The sequence below is a fragment of the Pleurodeles waltl genome, chromosome 7 (genome assembly GCF_031143425.1).
Source record: "Pleurodeles waltl isolate 20211129_DDA chromosome 7, aPleWal1.hap1.20221129, whole genome shotgun sequence".
In the NCBI taxonomy this organism is placed as follows: domain Eukaryota; kingdom Metazoa; phylum Chordata; class Amphibia; order Caudata; family Salamandridae; genus Pleurodeles; species Pleurodeles waltl.
This window is the reverse complement of record NC_090446.1, coordinates 1,520,399,794-1,520,416,339: the sequence shown is the minus strand read 5'-3', so window position 1 is coordinate 1,520,416,339 and position 16,546 is coordinate 1,520,399,794. Positions and strand designations below refer to the sequence as shown.

Genomic DNA, 16,546 nt, shown 5'->3' with positions numbered 1-16,546 from the left:
CTTGGGAGATGTACTGGTCTGCAAGACACATCACCTGTACATTCATGGAGTGTTACTTTTTCCTATTCCTGTACACTTGTTCATTTACCCTGGGAGTAATGAAGGGAATATGGGTGCCATCTATGGCCCCAATCACATGCGGAATGTGTGCAATGGCATAGAAAGCAGATTTCACAGTGGGCAAGTCAGCAGTTTGGGGAAATTTGATGTAGATGTGGAGGTGTTTCAGCAAGGCAGTTAGGACATCCCTTAAGATGTTACTAAACATTGGCTGTGACACATCTGCTGCCAAGCCCACTGTCGCCTGAAATGACCCAGTGGCCAAACATGTAGTACAGATAGTACCTGCACAGAGAGGGAATAGCATTACATAGAGATTACGGAGATGCTGGCTGTAGATCTGGCTCCAACTGGGCACACAGTTCACGTATAGTCATCCGGTTCAGACGGTAGGTCAGTAAAATGTATCATTCCTCCATGGTTGCTAGGTCAACTAGGGGCCGGTACACCGGTGCATTCCTCATTCTCCACATGGGTCGGTATATAGGGAGAGACAACACATATATGTCACCATAAAAACACATTACGAATGATGTCTATGCACATACAGCTGCACTAACATGGCCTTCCAATCATGGAAGGGTTGTATACAGCTTACATTGTGACAATTGACGAGTGATCCCAGTGGTAATCAACCTACATTTTCAACCAACTAGTGTCACACATAACATATGGCATGTATAGCTGTGTATGACTGATGTACCTAACATTTCCATTCCAATATGATAGCATGGACGGTGTGTAGGGATTGAACTCTAACACATTTTGCACTTCACATAGTACTCGCCTGTCCTACGTGCAGAGGACAGATGGAAGTGACATGGCTCCGCTGGCATTAGTCGTCATGCCGTTAGGCGGTCTGTAACGCCATGCAATTCCTCATTGGTTAATATTGTTGTCTATGGGGAACAGGGGCCAATCATGATTGCCACCGGCAGTGACGGTGCAAACCTCCGCGATCGGCACTGCCAGTTTGATGTCCCTTTGCCACTTGACTTCTGCACTTGACATGACCATAACTCCACTGGGTGTGCTGCTGTGTCCTTCATAGGGTTGCAAAGATGGTATGTGCAACAGGGGAGAGGGCCCCAGCCTTCACCCAGGAGGAGCTGACCAAGCTTGTGGACGGGGTCCTACCCCTGTATGCAAAGTTGTATGGGTGACCAGAGGAGCAGGTGAGTGGTTGACAGTGTCCTAGCACTGAGAGTGATTGCTGTGGGAGCATGTGTGTGTGTATGTAGGGTTACCAAACGTATAGCAGTAGTGGAATAGGCCATCAATGCGAATCTGTAGGAAGATGATAGAATGTATGGTGGACTAATGTCAGTACAATTGTACCCTATGTCAGCATGCGTGTGATAAGTCTACATAAATGTGTTTTCCAATGTGTCTCCCATGCAGGTCAACGCGCATCAGAAGAAGGGGTTATGGCGAGCCATCGTCAAGGACGTGTGGACCCTGGGAGTCTATAGCTGGTGGAGCACCCACTGCAGGAAATGGTGGGAGGACCTGAGACGCTGGGCCCAGGAGACCACGGAGGCCCAGCTGGGGACGTCCTCCCAGCGAGAAGGGGTGCACGTCGGACCCTGACCACCCTAATGGCCCCCATACTGGCGGTGGCAAGCCCGACATTGGATGGGCGCTTTAAAGCACCACAGCAGCCACAAGGGGGTGAGTTCTCACACTGTCCTTCATGCCAACTGTAATGGGGGATGGTAGGTAATGTGAAGAAAGTATGCTGTAACAGTGACTCATAGATTTAAGGGTATGCAGTTGTTCAGCTTCTTGACTGGGTTTCGTTACTTAGCTGTGTAGGTGACATGTGTGCCTAGGTAAGGTGGGAATTGGGTAGAACAGTCAGTCATGTTGTGTTCCTGTTGTCTTGCAAAGTGATGTAGTGGTTCTCAAAACATCTGACCATTGAATGGATTCCTCAGTTGGATTTGCAAGACACATACAGTGAATCTGTAGGAAACCACTGTCAGTGTAGTGTACTCCAAAGAGGCAGGTGTAATCCCATTCAATGGCACGTTCCTGTAGTGCAAAGGCTATGGTAAGGTGAGGTCTTGGACTGAAGTGTACTGCATTTGTGCCTTCCTGCATCATAGTTGAGTTACTCACAGCCTGCATACCTTTCTTTGTCTCCCCTCTCACTCTCTGTTTTCTTGAGTCCTTGTGTGCATCAGCATCATCAGGCAAAGGAGAAAAGGAACCGGCAAGTGGGGATGCTGCAGCCCACGGGACCCAGGAGGCATAGTCCACTGAGGGAACCAGTGGTTTGGAGAGCAAGGGGAGCACCATGGAGGAGCCTACTACCACTGCAACATCAGACTCTGATTACTCCTCCGATGACAGCTCCCTGGCGGTGGTGGACCCCTCTGGGACCACCCCAGCAGCATCTTGATCTGCCACCCCCCCTACCAGCACCGCCCTCCCAGTAGCTCCCCACCGAGTTGCCTTTGCCCGCTCACCCAGGAGGAAGGTGTCTCCTTCGCTCAGGTACCTCTGCCCCCACCCCAGTCAGCCCTGCTGCCCTAAATGAGGAGAATATTGACCTCCTGAAAACCATCTCTGCGGGTCAGACAACCATTGTGAATGCCATGCAGGGGCTGGCATCCCAGATATAGCAAACCAATGCCTACCTGGAAGGCATTCAGGGTGTCTTGTCTGGCCTCCAGAGATCGTTTCAGGCTCTGGCCTCCTCTTTGACGGCAGCCATTGTCCCTAGTACCTCTGTCCCCTCTCCAACCACCTGTGTCCCATCCAGCACCCCTCTACCCCCACCCATCCTAAGCACACAAGCTAAAAAGCATGCACATAGAACAACATACAAGGCACACATGGACACACACAGGCACCACAAGTCACACCACAGCCATGCACACATCCAACAGACAGATGCAAACACAACAACAGCCACGTCCTCCACTGTCTACCCCGCCCCGTCCTCCCTTAAAGTGACCTTACCGCACACACCTGCAAGCACTGCATCCATGCTTCCAAATCTTGCCTCCATTGACGCAATCACCACAACAGCAGTCATCCAGACATGCACCCCAGACACCACACCCGCACTCACCACAACAACCATAACAGAAACCTGCAGCACACACCCCAGACCTGCAGACACCACTTCAACATCCATTTACTTGACCTGTTTGTCCTCTCCCACCCTTTCTCCCCCTCCTCCTAAAACACATAAACGCCCCCACTCAGCACCCAACATTCATCCACCATACCCAAGCAGAGTATGCACCCACGTGTATCCACATCCAGCACACCTACACGTCCTACAACCACTCCCTCTACCTCTACCTCCACTTCTACGCCTGTTTCCACAGCCCCTTCACATGCTCCTAAAAATTGTTTCTTTTCCTGCCTTGACCTGGTCGAACCTTCTGGCCCACCCCGTCTTGTCCCAGCACTTTCCTGTGGACTCCCCAGACCCACTCCCTCTGCTTCACAACCCTCCCTGTACCTTCCGTCCGGTTTCCATGTCCCTTTCCCCTCCAAGAAGAAACTTGTGAAGAGGTCTGATCCCGCTCCCACCCACTGGTCTAAACCCCCTCCCCCTCCATCCAAAGCTAAGGCCAAGACCCCCCCTCCCAAGCCAAAGTCCAAGCTGCCCGCTCCATAACCTGTGTCCCCACCAGCAACCGCACCCCCTGCGCCCTGAGTTGCCTGCCCTATTGATGCCCCTGCCCTGTGGAGACCATGTTCGTGTAAGGAGTCAAGGTGGGCCTTGTTGGCACTGTTGTGCTACATGGACATGGATCAATGAACTGCCCAATGGGCATTTTTGTACATAGTTGCTTTTTTCCCTTTTGTTGTTCACATTTATATATCTGCCCAACCTGCCCAGTTGGTGCAATTCGGTGAAGTTGTCCTTTGTTTGACTATGGCTGCCTCGTGTACAAAAAGGTATGTATATCGTTTTCCTCATCTGTATATGTGTACTCTGATTGTGTGGCAACATCACTTCTGTTCCTAGCTTTGCCCCTGTCTGTATTTGTGTGTGAATTGATATATGTATGGTGGTGGGTTTGGGAGTTGGTGTGGATGGTTTGTGTGGGTGATTGATTGTGATATGTGTTCAGTTGTTGTGCATGGTGTGGGTAGAGTGAGTGGTATGGACGATGGTGTCATGGTATGGTACCAGTGTATGTGTGGATGGCACTTGTGGTTGTGTGCCATATGTGTGTCTGGTATGCCTGTCTTCAACCTCATGTCTGTGTCGGCCGTGGTTTTATGATCAGTTTGTGTGTGCTTGGGTATGAGTGTTGTGGCATGCTTATGTGTGGTATTGTTTGGTGTGTGAGTGACATGTGTGTTGGGTGTTGTGTGTATTCTGGTTGTGCGTGAGTGTAGTGTGAGTACACGTGTGTGTGGGTATTGGTAGGTGTGTTGCTGTGTGTGTGTTTTTGTTTGTGGGTGTGTCAGTCGCTGTCGGGTGTGTGTGGCGTGTGGGTGTGTAATTGTCTCCTTCTCTCCCTTGCATGGTAGGTAGGGTACTCACCATAGTTGTCTTCATCAGCGCTGCCAGTCCTGAAGGTGGATTGCAAGTACTAGCATTGGGAAGATCTCCAGTTCATGCTCCATTTCGTCAGCGGCCTTCTCTGTGTCCCTACAGTGAGTGTTTCCTTTTATACTGTTCCTTTCCGCAAGGCTTTGGGTGGCCGGAAATCGTGGTGGTGTGCTGAGCCGTAATACAGTGGGTGGTAAGGTCCTTTCCATCGGCCTGAAGATGGCAACTGCCGTCGGCGGCGGTCGGCCCGCACTGGCGGCATATGCGATGAACAGGGTGTGTTCCGGCCTGTTCACCACCATGGTCGCAATACGGCAGTCTGCACCGCCAGACTGTTGGCAGTCGGATCGCCACCTCCGGTGTGGCGGTCCTGTCACTGCCGAACTCGTAATGAGGGCCTAAATGTCTTAAAAGAATTACAAGAATTTCAAGTTAGGCACGCCAATTTAAATTCTAAATGTTCTGCCACTGTCAAAGTGAAGGTACAACCAGCAGTTTCTGGCTGGATTCCTAAAGGTGGGGATCTAGTCCGAGAGGAGATTGCATGGAAAAAAGAGTTTGGTCTGTCCTACTATGCACCGATGACTGTCCTTGCAGTCCAAGGTACTTGAACTGTGATTTTGCTACCGCTTGCTGGTTGTAAATAGAAACAAGTTTCTAATATTCTATCTAAATCAGAATCTTGCACAGTATTTGAAAAGGATTTGAATTTGAATTCTGTAAATTATGCTACCTTCATTATGCACATCAATATGTACACAGAGCTAGTAATCCACGTACTGTTTTTAATTATACACAGTGGGAACACTGTCTGGCACTACATATGGGTAGATGTAAAACATATTTAAAGAAGTTCCCTTATTTTTCTGCTCATGTTCCTACAGACCCGGCTTCATATTTTCATAGCTCGCATCAAAGCAAAATATGCCCACACCAACACAATTGATTTATTCAGACTCATTTATTTTAGAACTGATCCTAAATGGTTATGATTATTGGAAGGACAATATTGAGCTTAAATCTATTTGGGGTACAAACAAAACAGTACAACAAACTACTTGCCATGGATGTGTTAAACATTTGAATAAGCCAAACATTCCCTCTGTAATGAGGTTTGATAACTGGCAAAATTATGTTAACTTTACAGAAGAAGGGGGTGTGGCCTGGCTGTCCTGCAAGATGGCCGCCACACCGTGAGGCTTTGCCGGGCGGGGGACTTAATCTGCATTTAATCCTCACAGACCGGCTGCCCGCCTCATCCTCTTTACTGGGAGTTGCATGGGGAGGCCCTGGGAGGCGCTGGGCCTGTGCGGCCCGGGGGAGCAGATCCTGACTTGGCACGCAGTGAGCGCAGGCCTCGGTGGCACTCACTTCTCTGGTGGCCAGAGCTGGTGAGTGGCTCTTTTCCCCCTTTCCTCTATTGCGATTGGGGGTGGGGGATTTGACGGCGGCTCCTCTGGCTTTTTGGGCCAGTGCCCTGACGGTGTGCTCCTGCGGGGCCTGGTCGGCGGTTTGGTCAGGCCGTGGGCCTCTGCAAGAGCGTTGGCCTGTGGCTGGGCCTGGGGTTGGTGACTCCTGTTGCCCCGCGTTTTTTGGAGAGCTTAGGTTTGACACGGGTGCCCTGTGGCCCGTGGGGGGGGCGCCATTGGTGGCGTGTGAGGAGTGGGTGCTTCCCCCCGTCCTCCTGGGGGTGCCGCCGGTGATCCTGGTCTTGGCCTCCTGGACTACATTGGGGCCCTACTGCTGGTGACCTGTGGGGCCTGATCGTCAGTGGGGGTCAAGCCGGGTGGTCCCGCAGGTGAGAGTGTTGCCCTCGTGGCCCGCTGCGCCGGAGATCTGTGGCTGCAGCCGGCTGTGCGGTGGAAGACATGGGCCTGGTCCTGGTGCCTGGCGCCACCCCCCCTTCCTCCTTTTTTGCCGTGGTGAGAGTGACAGGCAGGAGTGAGTACCCGTGAGGAGCTTGTGCCCTTTGGCAGCCCTACTTATCTGGTGATTGTTACAGGTGCGGTGTGGTGGGCATCTCTCTGGCTATCTGCCTGGGACGGCTTGCGGAGAAGATAGGGAAGGCGGACCAGAAACAGCCTAAGTTCACTTTTGATGGTGGGAAAAAGAAGAGCGGCCAGGCCGGCCGATTGGCGGATGACCTGCCGCTTGAGAAGGAGGCCTCTGCGAAGGCTATGTTTTTAGACCTCAAGCATAGTCTGGCCAGTATTGATGCCAAGCTGGACAACTTGACTGAACAAATGGATCGTTTAAAGGAACAGGTAGATGGTCACGACGCCCGTTTTGAGCAGATAGAATCACGCCCCTCGGATCTGGAAGACAATAGCCGCAGTGACAGGGAAAAGTTGCTAGACATGGAGTGCGTGTTGGATGTGATCCAGAACAAAAATGAGGACCTTGAGGCCCACTCCCACCATAATAGCATCCGCATTTTGGGCCTTCGGGAGTCGACAGCCATGGGGCACATGGAGGACTATGTTGAGACCATGCTTCTGTGCTGTTCCCCGGCGAGCTCTCCCGGGTGTTGGTGGTGGAGAGGACTGACAGATTTCTGGGGCCGCGGCCTCCGCCGAGGGCACCGGCGTGCCCTATCATTGTTTGCTTACTAATTACAGAGATAGGGACAGAATACTCAGATTGGCCAGGGAGCGTCGTTCTGTGATCTACAATAATACTGAGCTGAGTATCTTCCCAGACTACACTCCTGGAGTGCAGGCGGCCCGTAAGGCCTTCTTGCCGGCCAAACGCACTCTGACCCAGACCGATGCCAAATATTCACTCATTTATCCTGCTAAATTACAAGTGCAGCATAAGGGCAAGCTGCACTTCTTCACTGACCCAAAACTGGCTGTTAAATCTGCAAAATCTGTCCCCAAAAAGGCGACTCTGGAGTGCTCGCGAGCTGCTGACGGAGAGGGTGATGCTCTCAGTGACAATGACTGAATTTATTCTGCTGTTGGGGGGTTCCGGCAGCCCGCTCGGTGTCCTGGGGCTTGACGCATTTGTTGGTAATTTAAATATTGGTGCAGCCTGTTCTGCTATACACTTTACATAGTCCCCCAGCCCACCCATCCCATTCGGGACGGTTCTCGGATGGCCTCGGAGACGCCCCATTGGATGAGTCCATTCAAGTTGTTTATTATCATGTTGTGGGATATCTATTGGGGTTTGGGGGAGATTGTAGTACTGACCCAATTGGGGGGTCAGTGTGGGTGGGGGTTTGTATTGTTTTGCATTTGGTTTGCTCTTCCTGTCTTCTTCCTTCCTCTCCTGCTCCTTCCCCTGCATGCATCCGATGCCTCAGTTGTGATGGTATGGGGAGTTGTGTGTTTTGGTAGATTGCTGGGATGTCGCAAAAAAAGTGACACCTGTACGTTGCCTCACTTGGAATCTTCGTGGTCAGAATGATGGGCGTTAGATGAGAATGCTGTCTCCTATTATGCAGTGCCATGCGATAGACATCTGTATGCAACAGCAGACTCACCTGGTGGAGGTCACGAAACACCGGTGAAAGCTAGTTGGATGGGTGAGTGTCATGTAGCGGTGTACTCGAGGTATGCACGGGGTGAGGCGATCCTGATTCAGAAAGGGCTGTAATGGCATACTGAAAAGGTGCTTGCGGATCCGAATGGTCGTTATGTCATGTTGCGAGGAACATTGCGAGATAGACCATTCAGGTTGGTGTCGACTTAGGGACCAAACATTGATGACCCTGATTTCTTGGGAGAAATATGGTGGCTGATTGGCTCACTGGGTTCCGGATCCCTGTTATGGGGGTGGACTTCAACACAGTAATGGATTTTGTGGCAGACTGTGAGAGCCAAGCCAGGCCACAGCACGTGGCAGCTGCTAAGGCCTTGTATCTGGTTATGGCCAAGGGAGCTTTGGTAGACCTATGGGGGGAAAACATGAAACGGACAGGGAGGGCACTTCTTTCAATTATGTGCATGGCAGTTAGTCCTGCATAGATAGATGGATGGGCACCAGAGATGTAGAGCTCTGGACGGAGTCCGTTGAGCATAAGGCCCGCACCTTGTTGGATCATTCACCGGTCATGCTGGAGCTGCTTATCCCTGGGGTCCCCGGCCGTGCCTTTATGTGGAGGTTGCCCTGTTGTGCGCTTAGAGATCAGGTTTTTAGGGATGAGATATGTGACGCTATTGTGCACTACTTTGCTGAGAATCAGGGATTTGTGTCCTCTGCGGGTACCGTGTGGGAGGCTTTTAAAGTAGTGATCCACGGGGTGCTGAAGGCGCTAAGGTGGGACTTGGCAAATTTGGAGGCCCAGCTCACTGACCTAGAAAAATGATTGGTCTCTGACGGGTCTGGTGGCCTTCTGGCTGAACAGAGAGGAAAGATGACACAGTATTAGGAGACTGCACTTCGTGAGGTCTGCTTTCTAGGGAGAGATGCTACGGCGAAGAGATATGGTGAGGGTGAGAGAGCTGGCAGAACGCTGGCAGCAATGCTTCGTAAGCCGTGGGCAGGCAATTATATTGTAGAGTTGACCGACTCGACCAATGCACATCATATCGGCAGTGAGGAGATCAGGTGAGTCCTCAATGACTTTTATTCTGACCTGTACGCTGAGCACTCTGGGCTGAGATCTGCGGCTCCCACTGACTATTTTGAGGATATCATCCTGCTTTGGCTTGAGAATTCTCATAGGCAATATCTAGATGCTCCCGATGTGATCCAGGCTATACGAGGTCTGCCAGGAGATAAGGCCCCGGGGCTAGATGGCCTGACACCGTCCTTCTATAAGGAACATGCAGATATATTAGCACCACACATCCTGGGTATCTATACGGAAGCACTCAAGAGCAGCGTTCTCCCAGCTTCACTGCAGGAGGCTCTCATCGTGACTATTTTGAAGCCTGGGAAAGACCCATTCTGTTGTGATTCATATCAGGCCCTTTCATTAATAAACATAGATAATAAGATTCTGGCAAAACTTTTTGCGGGCCGATTGCAGCCCTTGCTCCCTTCCTTGGTGCTGTTGGATCAGTCCGACTTTGTGCCCGGGCGCTCTACTTTGTATAATCTCTGCACCTACTTTGCAATTTCTAGTATGATCAGTCCCGAGGATCGCGCGGTGGCGGTGTTCCTTGATGCCACTAAGGCAATTGGCTCTCATGTGTGGCCATATATGTTTGCTTTGTTATCTAGGGTAAGGTTGAGCCCTAGGTTCATTCAATTGATCTGCTTGCTGTACTCTCAGCCACCGCTCGATTGAGAACTAATGGGACAATTTCTGATGCCTTTTCGATAGCTAGGGGCAATCGTCCGGGATGCACACTCTCTCCGCTGCTATTTGTGGTCGTGATGGAACTGCTTGCGGCACACTTAAGGCAACACCATAACCACAGGGGATAGGCGTTTCAACAGCGTCCAATATTGATCTCAATGTATGCGGATGATGCACACTGTATATTCGCGATCCGCAGCTGCACCTTGACGCTTTTTGAGATGAGATAGTTTGCTTTGGACAGATATCTGGGATCACCATCAACTGGTCCAAATCGGAGGTGCTGCCCTTGTCTGATGCTACAGTGCAGTGCCCCTCTTGATTTCCCCTCAGCTGAGTTGATGGACCGGTGTGGTATTTGGGTATCTGGCTGAGTAGAGATATTGATTCGCTATGGTCAGCAAATTACCGCAAAGCCATTTCGTGATTGGAAGATAAGGTGGAGGTGTGGCGTTCGCTGCCGCTCTCGCTGGATGGCCGCACAGCGATAGCGAAGATGGTCATTTTGCCCAAATTCCCAAATTTGTTTATCAATTTACCTCTTGTTCCTACAATTAGCTTTATGGAGTGACACTTCCGTTCGAGCAGGGTGGTTTGGCGGCCCCAGATCTAGAACACTATTATAACTGTGCGCAGGCCCATTTTGCGCATTTCTGGCTGCACCCCATACAGTACTTGCCACATTTGGCTCCTGAGTGTGATGCAGTGTGGCCTGGTAGGCTATTGCGGGTGATTTGTGGTCTGACCAGACCCAGACCGGGGGGGTAGATACTGTGGCTTGCACGGCGTGAGCCTGGACTGCGCTGTTGCAGCATGCTGGCATACGAGAACCCTTTGCGCCTTCAGTGCCGTTGCAAAATGTTGCGGATCCGCCGCTGTCGGAGGAGAGTCGAGTCTGCAGGTTTCTCCGAGAGTTGAACTCAAATACCCTGGGATCTTGGTTTTCGGACAGGATGTTTGTCTCCTCATCCTGCACTTAGTGATGCACATGACACCGCACTGCACCGACTAATCTGTCTCAGAGTTCGGGCTTTGCTCCATGCGCTGTACCCCTGCTCTCCTGCACTGCCCCCGTGTGCAGAGTGTTGGAACTTATATATCAAATGTGGTCCCTGCGCAGGCTTATCACGAATCTATATATGTGCATGCAGACTGCAGCGTCTGATGCTGGGTCTAAAGCTAAAATCCACTGGGAGGTGCACATAGGCGAAACCATTCCTGATGACATGTGGTGACGTTGCTCTACGCACATGAGAGAGCTGTCCCCTAATTACAGAATGTGCCTTATTTACTTCAATTTTCTACATCGCTTGTTTTATACGCCCAGTAGATTAAAGAACATGGGTATTCGAGCTGACACGCGGTGCGAGAGGTGTCTTGTTCCTGAGGCGGACTTCTTGTATCTCGCATGGAGTTGTATGGCACTGCGAGACTACTCGACGGAGGTGTTACGGGCGAATGAGGAGATGACTGGACTCTTGTTGCAGCACACCCCTAAGCTTGCTCTTTTGGTATATGTATAAAAAGTTAAGACGGGAATGCCTGTCTGAAATTCTGTACTTAAGTCTCTAAAACACTATAAAAAAAACTATGGAAACCTTAAAAAAATAAAAATAAAAGACAAACTTCACAGAAGAAGGAAAGGTGCAGAATGCAATAGTTCAGATGGGTGATTGTTATAGAAAGTTGATACCAATGACTGCAATGCCAATTTTTTTAACTCTTCCAACGGGTTGCAACACTCAGGATTGGTTTCTACCTATAACATAGGAAAATTATGCCAGCAATGGTTAGAACATTCCACCTTAACTGTAGTTAAGGACTACTTATCCTTCCTTTCAGATAATATGTATTGATAGGATTTTTTATTGGGTCACAGATCGCCTCCTTCTAAATTTTTTGTATATGCCCCTTATAATGAAATTTGGACAATTTCACAACAAGACGCTGCTGAACCGTTAAGAAGAGGAAAACTTGTAAAAAGCTTTGGCTGTTGTCCATAGTGGCCTGAGTACATTGTCAACTCGCATTTATTAATTGAATAATGCTATTTCATCTGATTCATTTGATTTGATATCATACAAAATGACATATCTATGCTTCAACATAGCCAGAGTCAGTTGAGGACAGTTTTGCAATTAAATTGGACATCGCAGGTTTCAAAATTGAATTGAATGCCATGGAATTATTTGATTGTAACTGAATTATTTTGATTTTATAATTTGAAACACCTGCATAAAATAATGGCTAATAAAGAAGCAACCTACACTATGCTTGTATTGAACATTGAACATTTAGAAAAGTTGCCTTTTACTGTAGCTGAAACATCATCTGCTGTCTGGCTCATACACGGTTTCATTTCCCTTCTGATTTCAACGTTTGATTTCACATCATGTCTTAGAGATTTCCAAACAGGCAGATATGAGGAGATGGGTGCAAGTTTTTTTTACATGAGGCTTGTCTCTCCAGTTTGAATACAAATGTGTGCACTACAACACAGAAGTATTTGTTAGTCTACATGAGTGTGGAAGTTCCTTGGGGCACTCCGCTGTCTGTAAAGACATAACACTTCATGGAGTTTGTAATGTGTCAATGGCTAACCTTGCTTGTTATTTGAGGGGTGCTCCCATACCATTGCTAAAGTCTGAACTTCTGTTGCTTTTTTAATGGAAGCTACTTAATTTTAAATTATCAGAGTTGCTGTAGGATGAAACCAGGTATCCATTATGTAGTCACTGTTTCCAAGATTGTGACTTTCTGTATGAATATCTTATATCCTCCAACACATTCTACTTAGGAAGTTACTTTGTAGTCGAAAGTCCCAGTTTCAGAAGTCAATTTTGATAGATCAGGCCACCTGAAAGCCTTATTGTTTCAAAAAGATATGGCAGTAACATCTGCCCGGGAACAATTGATCTCCAAGTAGCATGTCCTCATATAATACACAATCATTTTTACACACTCAGTCGGCACAGCAACTCGTACACTGTATTTTCAATGCTTGTAACACCGCTGGAGTGGAACACGAACGGGTCTGGATTTATTTCTGTTTCAGACTGTGCTTGGAGTTTGTACATTTGTTGTTTTCAAGCATTTTTGGAGGCATTCCGATTGTGTTGTTCCTTCTGGTTGCTATATTGGTTCTATTAATATTACAGCTGTGAATGTTCCCGCCGTCAGCATGGTGGAAACATCCTAATAGGGTGTGACAATGTTAGAAAATTGCTCTCTCTGAAGGGTCACCCCAAACGTTTTGCCTTCCTCCTCCTCTTTTTCTGACTTTGATTTTGTTGGCTTTAGGAATCTGAGCATTTTACCACTGCACTCTCCTCTAAACATTATAACATTCGCTCATACACAATTGGCTTATCAGATTTTAGATCATTTTTCAATGTGGAATTGCTGAGAAAACACACTTGGTTAGCCTTCGTCAAGCCCAAGAAGTTAGGATCTTTTTTTCCTTTACAGAAGTGGAGCTTGAAATAGAGCACCCTCTATGGCTATATTTGTAAGTGCTTCCCGTTGAGGTTTAATTTTTGTGAAATAATCATCAGGACCACCACGGAACCTCTCCTGCCAGTTTATCCAACAAGAGTCAACAGTTTTGCACAAACGTCTACCCAACTGGAGTACTATCTACTGGTTAATTAGTAAGTGATACCTCACTGGGCAAATGTCTAGTGCATATTCTATACTACAGCTTAAAAAATAGGCCATGAGAAAATGTTTGTAGTGACCTTGTGTGCATTTAACTTCAGCAATGTGATTGTTCTTCAAGCGTTTTCTTCTAGAAAACTGTGATAACATGAATCCTGGTATAGAGAAGACAACAAGACTACAAAGAGGTGAATCTCCACCAAACAAGGGTACTTCCTCTTAACTATAGGAAGTAAGTGCTTCTTTGTTTGGTGGAGAGGTCCTCATATTCCTTGGCATCAAGTATGCATCACCAAACATGCTGCATGGCCTTTTGGTAACCTGTCCATCATACTAGCAAAAGGCAGGAACATTTTGCATACTACTAAGGTGGACAGGGTGGGGCCAAATTGGTAAGTCTTCCAGGTGATTTTGCATATTTGTATACGGGTAGCAATGTAAAGGGAGGGCCATGGACTCTGCTCTCACCAGGAGAGGACAAGAAAGAACCCTCTCATGACTTTCACTATAGATTAGGCTGCTGGGGGAGCCCTAATGCCCCATGGTCCCAGCTGGCTCCCCACCACCACAGGGAGCCAACATTGCTCCTGCATGCACAGAGCAGCAGAAAATGCTTTTTCTCACAGCCAGGCCAAGGGGGATGGGGTCCCCATGGGCCGATCACGACCCCTTCCTACATTTTTCTTGGTCTCATTTGACAATCAACCCAAAACTTGCAAGATAGCAGCTGAAGTGAGCAGCCCACTAGTTTTTAAATGTTGTGAATAGTCATCAAACAGCGCAAAAGTTATTAGCAAAACAGAAAATGCTTTGTCTATGGAAACTAGGTCCTAACTAGAACTATCTGCTGGCGATATATGTTTATATATATATATATATATATATATATATATATATATAGAGTCTCTACATTTCCAATGGTATTTATAAAGTGGCTAGCGTTAGTGGCAGCGCACTTGTGCAGATGCACCATGCATGTGTTTTCTTATTAAGACAATGGGCAATTACAGAAAAAAAAACTAAGGTATACCTATTATATATAGAATATCACTTTTGAAAACATAATGCAACATCCTAACCCACTCATCAAATTCATTAAACAATGCGCCATGCAAAAAGTACAATCAACATAGACCTCTTTGTAGCCATTTGATTGACTACTTTGCTTTGAACCTCTTTATACCGTTAATAACGCCCAGAGTATTCACCCTCTCACCACCCCTTTCTGTACCTGTATCGCCCCCCGCTTCTCAGTCTAGTAGCTGGCTCGTCCATTTCTTTTCTATTTATATTAAGAAATATTCTTCTAGCATTACTTTTCAACCTAGTAATTTTCCAATCCATTTAACTGAGTCAGTGCACAGTAGTTGGCTTAACCTAGTCTCACCTTCCAATCGTACTTGCCCTCCCAGCTTTGTGTTATTCAGTTCCTCCCTTCAGATTCTTTTCAACATTCCTCTTCACCCAACAGCCTCGCCCATTCTTTTTGTATTCATTCTCCTCTTCTCATTGTCCCTGTACATTTTTACCGTTTCACCATTCTGTTTTCCTTTTATCTTCCCTTTGTCATGTGAAAGTGATTTTTGTTAATTAAAAACAATGCTCCTTTATTTAGCATAAATACGCTGCAATCGACATAACCAGGCCTTAGAGTTAACATGACTTGGCCTCAACCTGCTTGCATAGACTTGCACTTTAAAATCTTACATAAACAAGATTTTTCTATGCACATTCTGGGTATGGAGGTGTTTCTCCTTTCTTGATGAATTAACAAAGTTAAACTGGTTTTGTGGTGATATGTATTCACTATCTTGAAGTATGTTCTTGTTCGTGTGCCATGGAGGAGGAAACAGTGTTCTAGTTGTCCACACTCTATGTAACATTTTCAAGGCTATTCCCCCTTGCACAACAGAGGTCGGTTTAAAATGTTTTATTGTTGTCGTGTTTAGGAGAGCAGAGTCATTCGCTTTAGTGCTGTATTCTTAATATATAACTGAAGGTGTTACTATTTACATATGACAATTTTCTGATTGTCTATTTGTTTTGTTATGTATCTTTTTACTCAAACCAAGCTTACAGTGCAATTTTTCTGTTCAAAAACATACAAAATGTGCACTTTTTGGAATCTATGCCAAAGCTTTGCCTTGCCTTTAAACGGAGCAGACTCTCAGTCAGTCTGTCTTTTGATGCAATACTGAAAGTATGTCCCTGATACTTTGGAGGCAGGATTTATATTAGCCCTTACAACAATTTATACTTTGATCTTTTCCTATGTGCTAGACTATATTGGGTTTCACTGATTATTTACACTGAGAATAGGATTTATGCTAACTCACTAATTTTGCACATTATGAACTTTGTTATTGTTGGTGTTTGAGCTGACTAACTAACCAATTTTCCTTCTATAATGATTCTTACATTTTTTTAAACAAATATATATATATATATATATATATATATATATATATATATATTGTATGTCTTTGAACATTGTGTCTTCTCATTATTGGTTATCATTTCTTCAAACAAATGCAAACAATCAAACAAACAATGCATTCGGCATCAGAGCAAACGCAAATTGGCAGCTGTACATGCGAGAATCAATTTGTCAGCACACCAAGTTCCTGGGACACAACAGAGAGCAGGGTCTTCAAGGCACTCCCACCCCAAATGCAGCACCCGTTGTCCAGCAGAGCCCGTTACTTCCCCTCCTCAGGTAGACAAATCAGTAGGCAATCCCATCCAAAACTGTTTCTCTTAGCAGAGTTGCATTTCCCATGTGCCCCATATTCTCTCACATTTCTTCATGTTGCCCCTCCCTTTATATATTTCTTTCTCCAACATTTTACATCGTTCCATACCGGATTCCCATGCATCAAATTTGGAGGCATGTTTATTTCCCCAATTTTGTCCTGTTTAGCTATCATACATCCTATGTTGGCCAGTGTCTGTTGGCTCTTCGTAAAATCAGTGGGTCCCAAACGCCAAGTAGTGCTGCCCGTGGCAATAGCCCCAAGCGGCCTTCCAGTGCCCCCTCTAGGGATCTGCAAATC

At 47.1% G+C, this 16,546-nt stretch overlaps 1 protein-coding gene across 1 annotated transcript in view; it reads right to left on the bottom strand.

Moving 5' to 3' along the window:
• Window positions 1-16,546, bottom strand: part of LOC138246630 (guanylate-binding protein 1-like) — a 240,278-nt gene that overhangs the window by 115,544 nt on the left and 108,188 nt on the right. The window lies entirely within an intron of this gene.